Source organism: Crocuta crocuta, unplaced genomic scaffold (assembly GCF_008692635.1).
Source record: "Crocuta crocuta isolate KB4526 unplaced genomic scaffold, BGI_CrCroc_1.0 scaffold340, whole genome shotgun sequence".
NCBI lineage: Eukaryota > Metazoa > Chordata > Mammalia > Carnivora > Hyaenidae > Crocuta > Crocuta crocuta.
The window spans coordinates 401,489-420,190 of NW_027530642.1; the positions used below are offsets into that span (position 1 = coordinate 401,489).

The 18,702-nt window shown below is 38.6% G+C and overlaps 1 protein-coding gene and 1 pseudogene across 3 annotated transcripts in view; both read right to left on the bottom strand.

Annotated features, from left to right (window-relative positions):
- The window catches only part of LOC144235478 (N6-Methyl-AMP deaminase-like), a 30,313-nt pseudogene extending 25,457 nt beyond the window's left edge, over positions 1-4,856 (bottom strand).
- GRIA1 (glutamate ionotropic receptor AMPA type subunit 1) overlaps positions 1-18,702 on the bottom strand; it is a 297,691-nt gene that overhangs the window by 173,688 nt on the left and 105,301 nt on the right. The gene's annotated exons all lie outside the window — the stretch shown is intronic.

The window sequence follows — 18,702 nt, forward strand, 5'->3', positions numbered from 1 at the left end:
GTGATAAAGGAAATCAGGGAGGGCTTGTGTGTGTGTGTGTGTGTGTGTGTGTGTGTGTGTGTGTGTGTGTGTGTGTGTGTTTGGCAGGGGGAGGGAGTAGACTCTGAGAAATGTAATGCTAATATCAGACATGCTTTTTTAGCTTCATAAAGAGTTTCCAAGAAGTCTTTTGCTTGTCCTATGGTATGGTTTCCACCGAGGCCAAGGCCAAGAACTGCATCCTCTGTAGAAAGGCAGAACTCTTCACCAAGTTTAACAGTCTCCCTGGCTACCAAAGGGCCAACTTCGTCCATCTGTTGCTATTGAATACTTGCCATCAATGTCTAAGTTTTCTTGTTGGACAATTTACACCCTCAAGTACAGATTCTGTGAAAGGCTTCCTAGGCCTGCAGCATTTTCTCTTCTTGGTGTGCTCCTTAGCTCCACGTACTTGACACCATCCTCTGCAAATTCTTTAATGGCATCTTTTGTAACCATTAGAATATATTCATGGTTAATAGTAAACTGATGAGTAATTTGAACTATCTGGAAACATTCTTCTAATGCTCTTTTCTTCCCCTTGTCAGTGACAGGATCATGGATTTTAAGACCTGGGTTTCTTGGCTATTAATTTCTTCACGGTGTTAGGACCAATGAGTTCATTCAAGTGGGCATGAAGTGCTACTTTAGGTAACTATGTAAAATGTTGAGTAAAATGTTGCCTTTCATGGCCCTTTTCTTCCTACATCAAGATTTAGCAGAATAAGAAGTTCCTCAAACCTTTTGTTCTTTGTCTAAACAATACAATGTATTTCCATCTGTAAGTGTGGTGGTTTGAATTTCCTACAGATTGCTTTTCTTCCACATTTTGATACAATTAGCTGTATATGAAGCTCTGGGCTCAGCTTTATCACTTGATGGGCCATTGCTCTTGAGTCTCTCCTGCCCTTGTGCCTCTAAAGCCGCGAGGATGGGGCAGGGGGAGCATCAAGAACCACAAACCACAGTATCCTCAGCAAGAGTTCTCTAGCTGCTTTGCTAATTCACGTATCACATGTGGCCCTCCACTTATCCACCAAGGGCTTTAACAACTACTAAAGTGCCCTGTGGCACTGCCTGCATGTCCTACCCAAATTTTCAGAAATCCTTTCCCCTTAGGCTTCAATTAATGCCCAAGAATGTACTCCTCCCTTTGAATGCTGCTATATATTACTTGGACCCATTTGATGGCAAATTCTACCTAAAATTCATTCATTTAATAAATTGTTATTAAATAGCATACTATATGCAAGGCATTGTGCTAGGTCCTGGGAGGATAGACTGCTATCCTGGAGGAACTAAGAAACAAAAGTGATCAGAATGTGGGGTAAGAAGAATTATGAACAGGAGTCAGGAGGAGTTCCAAAAGGAGCATAAAGGAGGGAGCAGCTAACACAGTTAAGTGCTTGAGAAGCCTTCCAGGGGGGGAAGTGTCAGTGAATCTGGGACCTCCACAACACACAGGATTGTGTCAGATGAAGAATGGAAATATCTCAGACTTAGGTATGCAGCATATGCAAACTCTTTGGTCTCACCATGTCTCTCATCCATAGATGGTGATCTCAAAATAATAGGATGAGTACATTTGGCATGGTTGATTCTAGAGTCAAACAGATGTGAGTTCAAATCCTGGATCATCAGTACCTGGCTTTGTGACCTTGGGAAAGGAATTAGCATCTCTAAATCTCAATTTCTACATCTGGGAATGGAGATTGGTAGTAGTGCCATCATTAAGATTGTTGCAAGTATGAAAATAACCTAATGACATATAAAGAGCCATACCATAGCAACTAGACAAAGCAAATCCCCAATGATGGTGGTAGTTTTTGATAGTTATTGTTGTTAGTAGGTCCACCTAGATTATGACCTCTCTATAAATAATCTGATTTATATTTGTGTTTCTTTCTGATTATAGGAATCTGACTTATTTTTCTTTGTGTTTCTCACTATGCCTTGAACTATGCAGATTTAGTAACAGGTATTCAGTAAGTTCCTGCTGACAGATTTGTTTATATGCATTTTTATATTAGTTCATTCAACACATATTTATTGAGCACTAACTATATGCCTGTCTCTGTCCTTCATGCTGTGGATACAAGAATAAACAAAGCACATTCCTGGAGCTCTCTTCCTAAAATTATGACCAGCAGTTCCATAAAATTGATGGTTACTTATACTATGAAATCAGGTTTGGAAAATACCATCCAAAGCATAAGAATCACCTGACTTGTTAGTGATAATAACTGTAATTCCACTTGATGTTTCTGAAGAACCTGATTCCTTATCCTAAGAACTCTTCAACCAATTTAGTGTTTTTCCACCTGCTACTGGGTCCTGCCTGAATTGAAAATGATGATTTGCACTTCACTCCACTCCCCCCTTCCCACCATAGACCTTATCAGCAACAGACCAATTTGTTAATCTGCTTCTTTCTTTTACTGCATTATGCTGGTACCTGAGAGGCTATCTGTCTGCATAGAGAGAGGGGTGGATTATCAGTCAGACAACTCAAGTTTTAATCTCAGTAGTGCAAGTAATCAATTTTGACATGTTGTTTCATTTATTCTTTCAATGAATATTAATGAGAGTGCTTAATAGAGGCACAGCATGTTCCGGTTGAGGGTTTGGGTGTTGGAGTCAGAATGCCTGAGTTAGAAACCAGCTCTGCTACTTTTCAGCCATATAATCATGGGTGAGTGACTTGACCACTCAGTTTTCTTTCTTTTTTTTTTTTCATCTTTGTTTATTTATTTATTTAATTTTATTTTTTTTACAAAGAGTTTATTGTCAAATTAGTTTCCACATAACACTCAGTGCTCATCCCCACAAGGGCCCTCCTCCATGCCCATCCCTCCTTCCCCCCCACATCCATCAGTCCTCAGTTTTTGTCAGCATTCAAGAGTCTCTCATGGTTTGCCTCTCTCCCTTTCCCCCACCATTTCCCCCCTTCTTCTCCCCCTTGTTCCTCCGTTAAGTTCCTCCTAATCCTCCTATATGTGCAAACATATGGTATCTGTCCTTCTCTGCCTGACTTATTTCGCTCAGCATAACACCCTCAAGGTCCATCCATGTTGCTACACATGGCCAGATTTCATTCTTTCTCATTGCCATGTAGTATTCCATGGTATAGATAAACCACATCTTCTGGATCCATTCATCTGTTGATGGACACTTAGGCTCTTTCCGTGTTTTGGCTATTGTTGAGAGTGCTGCTATGAACATTGGGGTACATGTGCCCCTATGTATCAGCACTCCGGTATCCCTTGGGTAAATTCCTAGCAGTGGTATTGCTGGGTCATAGGGGAGTTCTATTGTTAGTTTCCTGAGGAACCTCCACACTGTTTTCCAGAGGGGCTGTACCAGTTTATATTCCCACCAACAGTGTAGGAGGGTGCCCATTTCTCCACATCCTCGCCAGCATCTAGAATTCTCTGATTTGCTCATTTTAGCCACTCTGACTGGCGTGAGGTGGTATCTCACCACTCAGTTTTCTAATCCGAAAAATAGGGATAATAATCACACCCACCTCACAGGATGGTTGTTAGGTATTAAATAGGTGTAAAAATACAGGTAAAAAATCTTAGAACGGTATGCCTGGAACTAGTAAATTCTCAATAAATGTTAGATGCTATTACCTTACTATTAACATTTATTATTACTCTCAAATACCAGGCACTGTATACAGCACTGAGGAAATAAGGTGTGAGGGCAAGGACATGGTGTTTATCCTTAGACATCTCGTTTCTATTAGATGAAGGGGCATTAAAGAACTGAATACTCAAATAAATACATAATTACAAATTGCAATGAATACCAGGAGGAAATGAACAGGGTATGGTGTGTGGTCTGAGACTTAAACAATAAACAGGAGGTCAAGTATGAAGAAGGGGTATATGCCATGTGTGAAGGACTGTTCAGGAAGAGAGAAAAACATGTGTAAAAGCCCTAAGACAGGGACTGAAAGGCCTTTGTGGTTACAGGTAGAGGCTGAGGGAGAGAGGATGCTGAGGCAGCAGGCAGGGTCCAAGCCATGCAGTGGAGTTTGAGAATTTTCCTAAGAGCATAGGAAAACCACTGATGCTGCATGGTTTCCTTTCTGGTACACAGATTTACCAAAATACAGGTGAGAGAATTATATAAAAAAATATTTCAGGGCATCTAGGTGGCTCAGTTGGTTAAGAGTCCAACTCTTGGTTTTGGCTCAGGTCATGATTTCACAGTTGTAAGATCAAGACCCACATAAGGCTTTGACTGAGCATGGAGCCTGCTTGGGACTCTCTCTCTGCCCCTCCCCACCCTTTCTCTAGGTAAATAAGTAAACTTAAAAAAATTATCTCAAGTCCCTTTAAGACTAAAGAATATAAGATTATGTGGTGACCACCACCACCACCACCACCAACAACAACAGAAAGGTGGTTTCTGGGAAAAGTAGAGAAAAAACAAGGACATAGTGGTAGAAAAGGGAAGAAAGAGGGAGACAGGGAGGTAAGAAATAAGGAAAGAAGCAGCTGACTACAACTTCAGTGGGAACATAAAGTCTAGAAACGAAATGTTAAATACTCAGTGCAGAGATACAGACTCAGTACCTATTACATCCTTGTGTGTGTAGATGTGATTGACTGATGCATGTATTTGTACGTTCACTGATTTGGCAGGAACCCAAACTGGGGGAGCCTTTCCATGGAAGACAAATAAGTCTAATGGGCTGGAAACAGAGAGGGGGGAAATGCTGTGTCAATCATTTTGGTTAAATTCATGATTACTGGATATAAAGATGCATCTGGAACAGCTTCTGCTGGAAAGCTGGTGTTCAGCAATTGAAATGCCTGCCGAGACATGGTTCAGCGGCTCCTTTCAGGAGCTGCTTGCTGGAAATCAAACAGAATTACATTAGGAAAGGAGTGGCTGAGAAAGTACTCTCCAGAACAGGAAATTTTACTGAGAGGAGAAGAAAAAGGAGTTTAGTCCAAAAACAAGGACTGACTCCAAGAATGCTAATTTGTTCAAGCCTTCCAGAGCCCAGAGGAACTTGAGCACTCCTTGCCTTAATATTCAGATGTGGCGGTGAAAAGAAGTAGGCAAGGTAGTGAAAAGCAAAAAGAAGTAAATGTTCTTTGGGCCCAGATTTCTCCTTCCCAGCTGAGTAGGTGTATAATTTAAGGATTTATTAAGAGGAAGCACACTAGTCCTATTCTGCAAACACTTTATAATACTAATACCACCTCTGGCTGTCAGAATTTACTATTGATACGGGTCTGTATGGTTGTATATTATATGAACCTTGCAGCAAATGCTGGGATGAATACTGGTTAAGTTACTTCAATGCAATGAGAAGTAAAAGAAGTCCTGTATGGTTTATGAAAAGTTCTTTTCTGGTAAGGAAACAGCCACTAGTAGTATGTCTTATACTCTTAATGACCTCTTGATTTGCCAGGGGTTCAATTAGCATATGCTTGATTGAATTAATAATAGCAGCTGCCATTGAATAGACATTTACAATATGTTTTATGTACTTAAAGCACATTATCCCACTGAATCATCATAGTACGTTACAAAATAGTGTCTAACATTCCCATTTTATGCATGAGGAAACAGAGGCTCAGAGAGGTTAAGAAACATGTACAAAAGCACATGAAGCTAGAGTTGATAGGCAGGTCCATGTTCCATTTGGGCCCCAACTTTCTTATCCATAAAATGGAGCTGGTTTATTAGCCTCTTCAAATCCTCCTGTCCCAAAGCTCCCTCACAAAGATTGCAGATTCCTCAAGCTCACTCCTCTTTCTATTTTGTGTGCTTTTCTTACCATGGGGTCCCCTCTCCATATTAATTCTCAGCACTCCAGTACATTCAAGGATTTTTGTTCATCAGAATTTGTCCTGGAATCATTTATGCTTACTTAAGTGCAAATGGCAGATAATAGCAATAATTCCTCACTTTTCTGCAACTGGTAGTCAAGGACCCATACTCTCCCATTTCAGCTCATCCCAAAATCATTGAGAGGCAGACAAAGAGATCATTCTTCCAAGTTTGCAGATGAGAAACTAAGACTCAGATAGGGTGAGTGACTCCACCAAGGTCAAACAGTGAGTTAAAAGCATAGTCATGACTATAGGCTCACAGCTCTTAAGATCCGGTCTGGCATCTTTTCTGGAAAAGCACACTGTTTCCCTCAGTTGCAAGCTTCAGGGCCCAGCAGGAAGCATAAATGAACAAATGGGAAGATGAGAGAACACTTTTCCCCCTGCCAATGCTCACTCAGCTTTAGCCAAACTTTGTCAAGTGAAAAGCAGGTCCAGATCTTCCTATTTTTCTTTTTTTTTTAAAAAGCTAAGGATCTGGATTTTTATGTGCAATCCTATGATTTTTTAACAGCTACCTAAAACTTTTATTTTAAGTCTGTGAGAACCATTACACATCTATAAGTTGTAGTCACCAATGGGTAATCAGTTTCCCACCTCTGCCTTACACTGAAAAGATCCTAGAGAATTTGATTATGATTACAGAGATGTCTAGCTGGAAGCCCTTTTAGCCACAGGAATGCCCACTGCCTGGGAGAGCCAACCCTCAGTCATTCAAATCTCACAGAACAGTGGAGACTTTGAATCCCAAACAAAGGAGGGTCAGACAGACTCCAAATGCCCTGCATCCAACCTAGAAAGAAAAAGTCTTATGAAGATATTATGTTTAGAACTTTAAATAAAAGAGTGTAGAACAGAGATAAGAAAAGAGAGCTCTGAGAATCTGAAGATAAACATGTTAAATATTGTTAAATAATTGCACTAATAAAACAATTATCAACAGCAGCTTTTATTTGCATCCTTCCATGTGCCAATCACTATTCTAAGTATTTTTTATGCATTACTTTTTAAAGTCCTTACAACAGCACTTTAAGGAAAATGTTGCTATTACTTCCATTTTATAGATGGGGAAATTACAACTCAGAGAAGTGTAATAACTTGCCCAAGGTCACAATTTACTAATATATAGAATTGGGATTAGGATCGAGGGAGCCCAGCTCTGGAGACTACATTTGCTATCACAATTAGAGAAAGGACCTTTTCCCTGAGGGTAGAGATTATTTTGCATAGAATAGTTGTACTCAGAAATTTTTCACTGAATTAGACTAAGCAAAGGACAAGAGTTCATTTTTATTTTTTTTATTTTTTTATTTTTTTATTTTTTAATAGTTTATTGTCAAATTAGTTTCCACATAACACTCAGTGCTCATCCCCACAAGTGTCCTCCTCCATGCCCATCCCCCCTCCCCCCCACATCCATCAGTCCTCAGTTTTTGTCAGCATTCAAGAGTCTCTCATGGTTTGCCTCTCTCCCTTTCCCCCACCATTTCCGCCCTTCTTCTCCCCCTTGGTCCTCCGTCAAGTTCCTCCTAATCCTCCTATACGTGCAAACATATGATATTTGTCCTTCTCTGCCTGACTTATTTCGCTCAGCATAACACCCTCAAGGTCCATCCATGTTGCTACACATGGCCAGATTTCATTGTTTCTCATTGCCATGTAGTATTCCATGGTATAGATAAACCACATCTTCTTGATCCATTCATCTGTTGATGGACACTTAGGCTCTTTCCATGTTTTAGCTATTGTGGAGAGTGCTGCTATGAACATTGGGGTACATGTGCTCCTATGCATCAGCATTTCTGTATCCCTTGGGTAAATTCCTAGCAGTGCTATTGCTGGGTCATACGGGAGTTCTATTGTTAGTTTCCTGAGGAACCTCCACACTGTTTTCCAGAGGGGCTGTACCAGTTTACATTCCCACCAACAGTGTAGGAGGGTGCCCGTTTCTCCACATCCTCGCCAGCATCTAGAGTTCTCTGATTTGCTCATTTTAGCCAAAGAGTTCATTTTTAAAAATAAGACCACATATTTCTATCTTCCATACGGGACCTGGAAGTCTTTGTAGGCTTTTCTTCCATGTCAGTGAAACTTTGACAAGGCCTATTCTAAACCCTCTAGTCCTTGAGCACATAGATTTTATGATCACGGACATGGAGAGTTGAATCTTCTACCTCATCTTTTGTGGTTTTATTTTCACCCTACTTGGCACTGTAGAGGGCATTAACACTCCTTATACTGGCAGCTGCTCTGGAAGTGGATCCCACACCTAATGGGAGAGATACACCATCTGTTTATAATTCATCCTGTCTTCAGTCCTCCATTCAATACTCTCCTGGTCTTACGTCATGACTGAGGCTAGACACCAGCTCTCGGAGCAATCTGGTGGTTGTTTTCTCAGTGCAGTTCTAGGCCCATTAGGCATTCCAGATATTCCAGGCCCATGGAGAGTAGAATGATAACAACCCAACAGGGGCACTTGGGTGGCTCAGTCGGTTAAGCATCCAACTCTTGATTTCAGCTCAGGTCACAATTTTATGGTTGTTTGATTGATCCCTGCATGTAGAACCTGCTTGAGATTCTCTCTCTCTCTCTCTCTCTCTGCCCCTCCCTGCTTATATGCAGAAAAAAGAAAACCTTTAGGAGCTCCTCCCTCCACCCCACCCCCAAATTTTTTTAAACCCTAACTTAATTTACCAATTATATAATTCCATATATAGAAAAAATAAGCCCAGGAAGGTCAAGTAGTACCTCATTGGAATGTTATCTTCTATTTTGCTTTAGAAAGGATTTAGGGAAAGAGTCTCAATCCCAAGTGCCAACAGTGGCTAGATTAATATAAATGACCCAGCTGGACACTATGGTGAGTGGGAGAATGCATGGCTCATCTAAAGGAGGGAAATCACAGCTCAGCTCCAGCCTATTGTAGATACATCTGTTAACTTCGTAAGAGAAGGCATAGCACCTCCATTTGTGTTAATGAGAAACTATATAATTTGGACCGGTGCTTCCAGGAAGGACAACTAGAGCAGCTGGACAAAATACTTAAAAATCTAATTGAATACGTAGACAAGCTAACAAGAGAGTGAAGAATTACAGAGTTAGGATTTAGGGCTGGAGGAAAGCCAGGGAGGTAAGCCTTGTGTTTGGAACTACTTTTTCCCTGGAGACATTTACGAATTCTAGAGGAAGCAACTAAACTAAGATGAGGCAGAAAGAAGCTTGAGTTTAGAATTCAGGACCAAATAACAGTGGCAATAGAAAGAGACTGATAAACAATAACTTTATGTTGAGACCCAGAAGAGCTGTCCAAGGAGTAAAAATGAACTGGAAATAGACATGTGCTTGAGGGGACATGTAGCTTCAAATCATCTCAATCTCTGAAGCAGGATTAAAGTGATAATGGATTGCTAGTACAATAGGCAAATATATACCCATTAGGTTAAAAGGTAACATTACCCCAGGCCTCAAACTATTTCTACAGAAAATTCTGCAAATAAAATGCCCAGAATACAGTAAAAAATAACCAGTTACATCAGAAGATAAAACAACATAAATAAAAATGAATAGAAAAGAGTAAATAGAGACAAATCCACAGGCACTCAAGATATTAGAGTAATGAGACATATACTTTATAATCAACTATGCTTACTATCTTCTTGGAGATAAAATACAAGAATGATAATTTTAGCAGACTCCTGAAAAACATGTAAAACAATCAAGAGGAAATTCCAAATTTGAAAAGGTTGGAGACTGACATCAAGAATTTGATAGGCGTAATGGTAGATTGGATGCAGCTGAAAAGATATTTGTCAACCTCAGAATAAATCAAAAGAAATAAATAGGATTAAAGTGCAAAGAAATAGAAGAGCATGGAAAATACAGAAAATAATGTGGGAGATATAGTGGATGGAGTGACAAACCCTAACATAGAAGTAAATAGAATGTCATCAGTAGAAAAATACAAGGAAGATATAGAAGTAATATCTCAAGAGTCATTGGCAAGAGATTTCCAAACATGATAAAAAGCATCAAGACATAAAATTTAGAAGTCTAATGTACCCAAATCATGTTAATTAAAATAAATTACACTTAGGTACAACCCAGTAAAATTTTTGATAACCAAAGACAGAGAAAAACTCTTAAAAGCATCCAAAGTGACAGAGGAGTAGGAGACAGATTACTGTAAAATGGTCAACAATATGACTCTTCCCAAGAACAATTTAATTATATCTTTAAAATGCTGGGAGAAAATAACTACAAATATAGAGTATATCCAACACTTTTTTTCCAAGAGAGCATATGAAAAAAGAGACATTTTCATACAAATAAAAGGAAAAATATTTCTCAACAACAGACTCACAGTAGTAGAAATATTAAAGGATATTATTCATGGAGAAGGAAAATTATTCTAGATGGAAACGTAGAGATACAAAATAGAATAAAAAGTAAAAATTATAAATACATGAAGAAATATAAATAAATATGAACTGAATAGAATAGCAACAATAATATATTATTGAGTTTTAAAATAAAAAATGTGCAGCAATAAAGGCATGTACACTGGCAAAAATAAATAAATAAAGAAGCCTACAATGCTTTAAGGCCTTTGCACTTTCTGGGAAGAGTATATAAATGCCGATACACAATAAGAATTGATAAGTAAAGAATGAATGTTGTAAGCTCTAATGTAACCACAAGAATATTTAAAGACTATCTAATTTACAAATTAATAGAGGAATAAAAAGTGAAAAAATGTAAAAATTAGTAAATGTGAAAGAAGACAAGAAATGAATTATGCAGTAAAACCTACCTTTAAAGCAGAATCTATGGTTTTAAAAATGGAGGAGGGCACTTGTGGGGATGAGCACTGGGTGTTATATGGAAACCAACTTGACAATAAACTATTTTTAAAAATAAATAAATAAATAAAAATAAAAATGCATTTATTAGAAAATATGAAAAGCTGTAAAGAATAATCAGTAGTTAAGCATCCATTTCACAAAGTCAGAAAAAAACCCTGTGAACTAAACACAAGAGAGAAGGAAACAAAGTAGAACAAAGTCAAAACCAACCCCTGAAAGATTCTTAGAGAAAGTCTGAGAGTGAGCAAATTATGTCAGTAATATAAAAAGTAACATCACTACAAGTCCTACAGACATGAAAAAAGGATATTATGAGCAAATTTATGACAAGATATTTGAAAATGCAGATGAAATGGACGATTCCTAACATAATATAAATTACCAAAATTGGCACAAGAAGAATAACATAATTGACTAGAGTCGTAGCTATTAAAGACATTTAAAGCTTTACACGAAGAAAACTCTGGGCCCAGGTTACTTCTCTTCTGAGTTCTATAAAACACTTACAGAATAATTAACACCCACCTGACACAAATGCTTTCAGGAAATAGGAAAAGGAAGCACTCCCTTACTCTTCTGAGGTTAGTATAACCTTGCTACCGGATTAATAAGGACATGATAAGAAAAGAAAGTTATAGGTACTTCATTTCATAATCAAGATGTAAACTAATTTTTTTCAAGTTTTACTTAAATTCTAGTTAACATACAGTGTGATTTTAGTTTCAGGTGTACAATATAGTGATTCAACAGTTCTGTACATTACTCCATGCTCATCATGAGAAGTAATTCCCATCACCTATTTCACCCATCCTTCTGCCTACCTCCCCCTTGTTCTCTATAATTAAGAGTCTGTTTCCTGGTTTGCCTCTCTCCCTCTCTCTCTCTCTCTCTCTCTCTTTTTCCCTTTGCTTGTTTGTTTTGTTTCTTAAATTCCACATACGAATGAAATCATATGGTATTTGTTTTCCTCTGACTGACTTATTTTGCTTAGCATAATACTCTAGCTCCATTCATGTTGTTGCAAATAAAGATGAAAAATCTTAAAGAAAATATTAGTAAACAGGCTATAAGAGATACTATCACACACTCCTACATTGTTGGTGGGAATGTAAACTGTGCAGCCCCTCTGGAAAACAGTGTGGAGGTGCCTCAAAAAANATGAACAGAGCAAGGTCACTGGACATGAAATCAATATAAAAAAATCATTCTATTTCAATATGGCAGCAACAGATAATTATAGCATTTTTTTAAAAAGTTTATTTATTTTGAGAGAGAGAGAGACAGAACACATGAACAGGGGAGGAACAGAGAGAAGGAGAGAGAGAGACAGACAGACAGACAGACAGAGAGAATCCCAAGCAGGCTCCTTAATGTGAGTGCAGAGCTTGAAGTGGGGCTTGAACTCACAAACCATGAGATCATGACCTGAACCAAAACCAAGAGCTGGACACTTAACTGACTGAGCCACCCAGGTGCCCCTAATTATAGTATTTTTAAAGATACTGTTTATAACATCAAAAAAATTAAATAGTTAGAAAATAAATCTGTCAAAAAATGTGCAAGATCTCTATACTGAAAACTACAAAACATTCCTGAAAGAAATATAGTAAGATCTAAATAAATAGAGCAATATATTATGTTACTGGATTGAGAGACTTGATATTTAAATACATCACTTCTCCCAAACTGATATGTGAGGAAAATGCCAACCCAATTAAATGTCATCTGTATAGATTTTATTTTTCATAATTCAACATATTGATTTTAAAATTTACATTAAAATGTAAAGGTCTAACAACAGATCCAAAACAATTTTAAAGAAGAAAAGGTGGAAAGACTTACGGTCCCTTCCATCAAGAAAGGTTAAACATAAGACCTAAGCTACATAAACAGACCAATGGAATAGGAAAGAAAGACCAGAAACAGAACTACATATATTTGGTCACTTGATGTATGACAAAGATGCCACTTAAGCTCAGTGGAGAAAGGATGATCTTTTCAACAAATGAGGCCATCAGTTGGATCTATATGGAAAAATTGATTTCAGATCCTTATATCACACCATATGCAAAAATCAATTCCAAATAGATTGTTAATGTAAATGGGAAAACATAAAGCCACCAGAAGGTAATACAGGAGAATATCTCTATGACCTCAGGGTAAGAAAAGTCTTCTATCCATAAAAGAAAAAAAAAAAAAACTGGTACATTGGACTGCATTAAAATGAACAATTTCTGTTCTTCACGTCAGGAGATACTGTTAAGAGACTGAAAATATGAGCTAAATGAAGGAAGATATTTGCAAGAGACACACTTGACCAAGGGTTCACATCTAGAACATCTATAAATCAATAAAAAAAAGCACAGATAACCCAGTAGGAAAGTGGGCAAAAGGCATGAACTGTTACTACTTTTAAAAGCATTTCAACACTTCAATAAACATATGAAATGAAGCTGAACCTCACAAATAATCAGGAGAAAAACAAATTAAAATCACAATGAGTTATCACTACACCCCCACCACAAGAGCTAAAATTAAAATAATTGACAATCCCAAGTGTTTGAGAGAATTTGGAGCAATGAGAACCGTCACATACTGATGGTGGGAGTGTAAATTGGTACAGCCACTTTGGAAACTATTTGGCAGTATCTATCGAAACAGAACATTCTCATATCATTCCCAGGTTTACATCCAACAGAAATGCGTGCACATGTGCACCAAGAGAGATATACAAGAATATTTATAGACTCATTATTCAAAAGTGTAAAGAGCCCACATGTCCATCAACAGTAGAATTATAGATGAATTGTGACACATTCATACAATAGAATCCTATACAAAATGGAAATGAGTAAAATATGCCCATATGCAATATCATGGATGAATCCCGTAAGTGTAATACTGAGCAAAAGAAAACAGGTACACACACAATCATACTTAATGATTCCCTTTATATAAATTTCAAAGAGTAGGCAAAATTAAACTGTGACATTTAGGAATGCATGCTTAGGTGGTAAATCTATAAAGGAAAACAGAGAGGTTATGAGTCAATAGAGAATCTCCTTGGTGGGACAATATATAGTATTGAAAAAAGGTAAGAGAAAGCTCCTGGGGGGGCTGGCAACATTAAATTTCTTGAACTGGGTGGTGGTTACTTGGGGTTAATTTGTAATAAATCACTGAGCTATATAGTTTTGCTTTGAGTATATATGTTAGACTTCATAATTAAAGAAAGTTAAAAATGAGAGAGAAGCCAGAAACCTCGATTTTCAAATGAAATACCTGGATTTTATTTATTTTGAATGTTTATTTATTTATTTTAAGAGGGAGAGAAAGAGGGAATGTGTGTGCACAACCAGGGGAGGGGAAGAGAGAGAAGGAGAGAGAGAATCCTAAGCAGGCTCCATACTGTCAGTGCAGAGCCCTACGTGGGGCTCTGTCCCACAAACCATGAGATCATGACCTGAGCCAAAATCAGGAGTTCAATCCTGCTTAATCTGCCCAGGTACCCCTGAAATCCCTAGATTTTTAAATGGTAGCAACTAATTTTTAAAAATTTAAAAATCTCAGTTAAGTGGCTGACTCGTGATTTTGGCTCAGGTTAAGATCTCACAGTCGAGAGATCAAGCCCTGAATCGGGCTCTGCAGTCACAGCACGGGGCCTGCTTGGGATTCTCTCTCTCTCTCTCTCTCTCTCTCTCTCTCTCTCACCCCCCTCCTCTCTCTCTCTCCCCCTCTGCCTCTCACATACATGCTCTCTTTATTTCAAAATAAATAAATAAACTTAAATAAATTAAATAAATAAAAATTTAGAAATTTTTGTGGGTCACACACATTTCATCTNGCAGCCTGGGGGTCTCTCTCTCTCTCTCTCTCTCTCTCTCTCTCTCTCACCCCCCTCCTCTCTCTCTCTCCCCCTCTGCCTCTCACATACATGCTCTCTTTATTTCAAAATAAATAAATAAACTTAAATAAATTAAATAAATAAAAATTTAGAAATTTTTGTGGGTCACACACATTTCATCTGTGAGCTGCCATTTTGTAACTTCTGAAGGTAACTCTCCTCTGCTTGATTAGGAACTCATGAACACTGAGCTTGGTTTTATTCTAGTGTAACAGCTTGAGAAAGTTCAAGGCCACCAACTTAATTTGCACACAGAGAACTAAAACTATGCCAAAGTAACACATCAAATTCTATTTCTCAAACCCCTTTATTTTGTTCTCTCTTTCTCTCTCTCACATTGTTAGCAACTCCCTGAAAAAGGACTCTTCCTGAGGCTTCCTGGAGATTATAAACCATGATATAAAATACAGTAATAGCATTACTGCTTATCGAGAGCTTACTATATATCTAACTCTGTACTAAACTCTCTGCATACCGTTTAAACGTTCCTATGACTCAAGAATTATTGGACTTCTCTTACAGATGGGAAAGTTGAGGCTTGAGAACACAGCTACCCGGTGGCAAATGGCACATACTGGATTCTTGGTTAGGCCTCTTAGTTGCTAACCATCACACCATGCTTTCAAGGCCAACGGTCCTGGTATAAGACATGTGGACACCCTTCCAGGATGTCCTAGAATGTGTAAAGCAGATCTCTAGGTATTTGCATATTCAACATAAAAATGGGCTCCAGCTGCTTAGGCCCTCACTACCTTGAGCACTCCATAAATACAGATAATTGTGATAATCTATTGATTCTCCCAGTTTCCTAAGACCCATGGCATAAGCTCAGTCTGATTAAACAAAGCTCAAACCAATATTCAAGACAATTCCCAAGCCTGAACACAAAGAACACAGAGAGACAGAAAGAAAAGGAATTAAAGGCATCAAAGACTGAGGATCCATGACTGCTATATGACCAAGGACAATACTGGCCAAACAGTGAATGTTCAAGAAATTCAGAAAACTAAAACACTTTAGCCTTGGAAAATACCACTAGAGAGGATCTGGTCTCACTGTTCTATCATTGATAATGGGAATTGAGGTCCAGGGCAGTAAGAAGTACAGCGAAAGTGGGAAGAGTCCTACTTTGCTCATGATTACTTACTAGTGATGATGGTTTTTCTGTCTGTCAAATGGGAGTGTTAGCATAGACATTGTTGTTTAAAAGGAATTTAGATTTTGTAGTCTTTTCTTTAAAATAAATCTTAACGACATTCCCAATACAAAGCAGATGATAATGAAGGGCATGGTCACATACAGGGGAGGAGAGGGCAAATTTGTCTCTTTGTTCCTCCTTCCCCCAGAGCAGTCTTAGAAGCGGCTCCTGGACCAATACCTGGCACACAGTAGGGTCACAATGAATATTTGAAGAGTAAACTGAGTTCTTTGTTCCTGTAGAGCATAATTTAAAACAATCTGGAGTAGGGTGCTCTAAGGTCCCTTCCAACCCAAAACACTACAGTCATCTCAGGGACTTGCCTGTAATCATCCTGTGAACAAGGAGCTGAGCTGAGAGGCAAACTAGCTCTCCCATCTGGCATTCCAGAGTCTCGGATTTGCTGTTGGACCCCTTCAACACGTACTCTTTTACTTATAAGTTCTTTTTTTGAAGCCCCAACTCTCTGGTATTGTATGGAGAAATGTTTTCTGCTGTCCTCTCTTTTTTGTAAAAAACTCTGATTTGATTTTCACCTTTGCCTTAGATACACACCCTGATAACGGGAAACATACACAAGAGTAAATGAAACTTAATCCCAAGCCCTTTGTGTCCAAGTGAAAGGTCAGCAACTAAAGATGTCTTCATCTTTAGCAATGAAATTATGAGATAGTCAACCTGGAGGATATATAAAAGTCATTTTAGTATAGTATCATTGTGAAGAGTGTGGGCTACAGTCCACTTTTCTGAAAATAAAAAGTTAAAAAAACTAAGAGTGTGGACAGGCTTGGTTCAAATCTTAACTCTAGGACTTATTAGCTATAGAATCAATGGCAAGACTCCAAACTCTACCAAACTCATTGGTAGAAAGATTCTAAACTTGTTGGGCTTCTGGTTTCTTGTTCATAAAATGTGGATCAGGGCTCCTAGGTAGCTCAGTAGGTTGAGCATCCAACTCTTGGCTTTGTCTCTTGTCATGATCTCATAGTTTGTGGGATCTCACAGCACAGAGCCTGCTTGGGATTCTCTCTCTCCCTCTCTCTCTGCCCCTCCCCCGCTCATGCTCACTCACGCTCTCTCTCTCTCTCTCGCCCCTTCCCACTCCCCCACCTTTCTCTAAAAAAAAAAATAAACAAATAAACAAAATATGGATAACAGCAAACCTTACCTCATAGAGATACAGCAGGGAAATCATGTAATGTGTTAAATACAGAGCCTGGCACCCACGTCATGCTCAGTGTTAGCTATCATCATCATTCTGAACACCACTGATAACTTTTCTTGTGACAAATTCCCTGCCAAATGGTCCTCTGCTTGAAAACTCCCAGTAATGGAGAACTCACTACCTCAAGGGGAATCAGCTTTACCCTCAAGGATTTGATGAGATTAGACTTGCACTTTCCTCACGACACAAGGATGTCCCTGAAGACCAAGATGAGGATGTCTCAGGTGGGATTCAGGTTTTGATGCAACTCTGACAGTCAAGGCTATAATTAAATTTGAAATAAACAGAAGGCTTCACCTTCCAGGTCTGTCAGGCTGGCAATCTCTGTGCAAAGTTCACCTTAACCCAAATTCATAGGCTGCCAGACACAGGGAAACTTGGAAATAATTTTTTAGCAGCAAGGCTTCAAGGTGGCAGACATCTATCTCCTTTTCCTGGTTGCCTCTAACCTGGCAAGTAACAGACAGATACTTATCTTGGTCCCATCAGGATGTTCATTTTTCAGTCTAAAATGTGAGACCATCATTTTCTATGAATGTGTGCCCCTTGGGGAAATGTTCTGAAATTTTCCATGCCTCCTTTGACTTCCCATGGTGAGAAACCTAGTAGGCACATGACATTCTTTCTTAAAGAAATTCTGGATTAGAAAGCATCTCTCTTTTCCTCTTACTTGAAAGCTAATCTCTACAATCACCAGATTTCCATTACCAAACAGGAGGAGATGTCTTACACTATAGGCCCTCTGTGAAAAGCCCTGTTGGGCACTCAGTACCTCTGCCTACCTAATCTAGCCAACTTCATCTCCCTGCACACTTTTTGATCAAGTTGATAGTCTTCCTCATTTTTCCCTGGGACTCCACATGCCTCAGGACTCTGACCATGGCTATTTCTCCTCTCCTTTCACTTACTTCAAAGCCTTACTTTCTCTGAAACTTTACCTATGATCTTGACCCTCTCTGGCCACCGAAAATCTATCTCTATATTATATAACCAATCACTTTAGTTTTCTGAATTGGAGGCCAACTCACTGGCAGGCTTGTACCATTCTCAAACAATTTCATGAGTATTGTTCACTTGCAGGATTAAGGTATTTAGGATAAGTATCGTGATCAACACTTCTTCCATACTTTCTAAAGAATCTAGCCTAGTAGAGGCTTAATAAATTTTTCTAGACAGAATAATCTAGTTGAGATGATAAAAAGTATTAAGCTACAATTAACAATGGACTTCAAGTCAGCTTTTGGCTGAAGGAAGGAAATTATATAAAATCAATAGTCCCACACTGGTGAACCTTTATTAAACCTACACTATTTAATGCCAGTCACCATGGCTTGACCTTCACTTAATTTTGTTAAAGTACCATAGGACAGGGGTACCTGGTCGGTTGAGCATCCGGCTTCAGCTCAGGTCATGATTTCATGGTTTGTGGGTTTGAGCCCCGCATCAGGCTATGTGCTGACAGCTCAGAGCCTGGAGCCTGCTTCAGATTCTGTCTCCCTGTTTCTCTGCCCCTCCCTTGCTCATGCTCTGTTTCTCAATAATAAATACACATTAAAAATTTTTTTAAAATAAAAATAAAGTACCATAAGACAGACAGGCACCTCTGTATGATCTTCAGTGGATCACATAATGAA